The sequence below is a fragment of the Callithrix jacchus genome, chromosome 17, assembly GCF_049354715.1.
Source record: "Callithrix jacchus isolate 240 chromosome 17, calJac240_pri, whole genome shotgun sequence".
Lineage (NCBI taxonomy): Eukaryota > Metazoa > Chordata > Mammalia > Primates > Cebidae > Callithrix > Callithrix jacchus.
Genome location: NC_133518.1, coordinates 10,808,548 through 10,812,500, shown reverse-complemented (window position 1 = coordinate 10,812,500; position 3,953 = coordinate 10,808,548).

Genomic DNA, 3,953 nt, shown 5'->3' with positions numbered 1-3,953 from the left:
ACCCAATAAGCAATTTAAGACAGTCGAAAAAACAAAAACAAAAAATTTGTTGAGGGATGGGAGAACTTACTGTAGTCACGTTTTCAAATACTCTACCATTATAGTATATAGGAATTAAGTCTTTATCTTCTACAGTGGGAAAGAAATATAAAGTCTAATGTAGAAAGATCAGCAAATAAGAATAAAATTTATAAATGTGGTAAATCAAATAAACAGCTGAAGCATTTAAAGTAGTTGACATTGAGGGAACTGGGGTAAAGAAAGGCAGGACAGGTAACTGCCATTCCTTGTTACACACCATACAGAACTGTTTAACTTTTAAAACCATGAAGCAGGATTGCTTTGGAAAGCAAAATGAAAGCAAAAATTTGTGTATTAGCAATTATACTTCTGGTTATGTACACAGAAAAACTGAAAGCAGGGACTCAAACAGATAGAGTAATGTTCATATTAGCCCTAGGCATACTAGCCAAAAGTGGGAATAACTCAAATGTTCATCAACAAACGAATGGGTAAACAAAATGTAATATATATTCCATACATATATGGAATATTATTTAACCTCAAAACGGAAGGAAATTCTGATGCGTGCTCTAATGTGTAATAACCTTGATGATGTTATGCTAAGTGAAATAAGCCAGACACAAAAAGGACAATGTTTCGATTATACAACTTATATGCGATATCTAGAGTAATCAAGTTCATACAGATAGAAAGTAGAATAGTGATTGCCAGAGGTTGGGGGAGGAAAGAATTGTGAGTTACTTTGTAATGAATAGAGTTTCAGTTTGATAACATGAATGAGTTCTGAAAATGGGTGGTGGTGATGGCTCCACAGCAGTGTCAATAAACATAATGCCACTGAGACGCACGCTAAAAATGATTAGATGGTAAATTATATTAGTAGAAAAATCAAAATAAATAAATAAGTTTCTTAAGGTATAATTTACAAACAGTTAAATGCACTCATTTTAATTGCAGACTTTGTAAAGTGTTAACAAATGCATACTTCCATGTAACCACAACCACAGTAAATAAAAAAATATTTTTATCACTCAAAAATGTTCCCACATGCAAATTTATAGTCAATAAACCAACTTTCATTTCTGCTCCTAGGCAATCATTGGGCTGATTTCTTTCACTGTGAATCAGATTTCTTTGCTCCAAGATTTCATATAAATGAAATAATACCATGTGCTACTTTTTGTTTCTGGCCTTTTTTACTAAGTGTAGATGATTTTGAGACTCATCCATGAAGCTGTACTTATCAATATTTGGTTGTTAGGCTGGGTAGTATGTAATTGCATCAATATGCTACAGTTTTTTATATGTTCACTTTTTAATAAACATTTGAGTTTTTCCTTTTTATGGCTTGTGAAAATATAAATGCTACAGATACTCATGCATGAGTATTTATATGATACATTTTTTGTTCCTCTTGTTCAAATAAGCAGAAGAGAATTGGTGCCTCATATTGTAACTGTGTATTTTAAAACTGCCAGAATGTTTACCAAAGCACTACTCTCACTTTACATCCCCTTCAATACTACATAAGACTTCCAGCTACTCCACCTTGCCAACACATTGTCAGCCTTTCAATTTAGCCATGCTTATGAACATGTTGCTTTATTTTCATTTAATTTAAATTATTCTCATTTGCACTTCTCTGATTAAAAATAATGCTAGATTTTAGATGCTCCTTGAACATTTTTATATCTTCCTTCATGAAATATTTGTTTAAGTCTTGTATCCATCTTTTATTGCATTGTTTACTTCCTAGTAGAGTTGTAGAGGTTTGTTACAAATTGGGTATACTCATTCTTTGATGCTATTGAAAATATTTCTTTCTGTCTGTGGTTCATCTTTTCATTTTATTAAAAAGTATTTTAGGTCAGGTGCTGTGGCTCACACCTGTAATTCCAGCACTTTGGGAGGGCAAGAGGGGCTTAACCCCTGAGGTCAGGAGTTTGAGACCAGCCTGGCCAACATGATGAAAACCTGACTCTACTAAAAGTACAAAAATATTGCTGGACATGGTGGTGCATGCTTGTAATCCCAGCTATTTGGGAGGCTGAGGGAGGAGAATCTCTTGAACCCAGGAGACAGAGGTTGCAGTGAACCAAGATCACACTACAGCAGTCACTCCAGCCTGGGCAATAAGAGCAAAACTCCATCTGAAAAAAAGAAAACAAAAAAACAGTGTTTTAAAGAGTAGATACTTTAAATTTTTATAATGGTCAGTGAATCTAATTATACTTTATGATTTGTGATTTTTTTTTATGTTTTGCCTAAGAAATTTATACTTAAGCTTAAGGTTACCAAGATTATATTCTATATTTTTAGAAATTTTATAGTTTTGGCATTTATGTGAAAGCTCATGATTAAGTTTAATTTTTGTGTGCACTGTGAAAAAATGTCTGAGGTTTGTTTTTATACTAATGGCTGAAAAAACAATTTTTTCCAATTAAATTGCCCTAGAAACTATGTCATAATTCATAGAAATATGAATTTAACCACTGCAGCCCTATTCAGTTCCACCCCTAACAGGAAAATGAAGCAGCAACTGTTCATTTTCAGCTTTTATTCATTTACTGAACCAAGTTCAGCTTTTTCTCCTCCTCCTTCAGCTGGCAAGAAACTCCCTTTCTGGCCATAAGTGAACTGAAGATTGGTATACTTGTGCCCTCTGACTTTGCATGCATGCGATCTCATGCGTACCTAATGACTTTGTGGCTACAATAGAACCAAGTTCATGAGGGGAAGCTTTGCTAATGGTGACTCAATGTTTTACGGTTAGATTATCTTTCTTTACCAGGGCTTGTACCATATTAGTACCTGTTTTTGAATGATGTGTATCCCTGCTGCGAATGGTACATCTTTGCCCCAGACCCAGTTGGTATGTGTTGTGATTTGGTTACAGAGCTTGCACTAAACCCACGTAGTGTCTTTCCCCAGTGCAGATTCCTCTAGTGGTATGGTTCTAAACCAGAGATGATCTTGCCCTCAGAAGAAAGTTCGCTGTGTCTGGAGACATGTTTGATTGCCATGACTGTTGGGGAGCGGGCACAGGGCATCCTCCTGGAATCTAGTGGATAGCGATCAAGCATGTTGCTAAACATCTTACAATGTAGGGAAGTGTTCCTACAAAAGGGATTGTCTCATCTGAATGTGAATAGTGACAAGGTTGAGACACACTGCTCCAGTGCCTTAGGACTATTGGTCATTTTACCCAAGCATCAGGATGATTTGCACTGCTGCATGGACAAGCTGCAGAGCCTTCTTCTGTTATCAGATCAACTTAAACTTAGAAGTTCTTCATGTCACTTAGTAAATGAATCAGAGCAGTATTCTTATGTTCTCACGTGTAAAGTGTGATGCCTCCAACACCTGTTGAGGCCTTTCCAGTGTTTTACACCCTTCTTAGAGATTGAGAGTATGAGACACAAAAATTCTGTTCTTCATTTTTGATAGTTATTCCTGACATGGTCCAGACCATTCTAAAAATTTTAAGGTCTTGAAAATTTACAGGTTTTGTATCTCTGTTCTGGAATATATGTGTCTTATGAAGCCTCTAATATATGTGCCACATCTTGCTCATCTGGTCTAATTAAGTTAATGTCATCAAAATAGTGTACCCATTTTATCTTCAGTGAAATGTCCAGCTGATTCAAGCCCCTTCTGAGTTTTCTAAGGCAGGAGGCAGAAGAACATAGCCTTGGAGCATAATGTTGAATGTATTCTTACGTTTGTCCCACATAAATGAGAACTGCTTTTGATCTTTCCTCTTAAAATAAATGAAAATAGAAATGCTTTCACCTGATCATGGATGCATGCCTGAGACCGAGTTAAGTTGCTCTCACAAAGACACTATATTTGGTGGAGCAGCTACAACTAAGGTTACTACTTGGTCGGGTTTGTGACATTCTTTTGTCATCTGCCAGGTTCCATCTTCT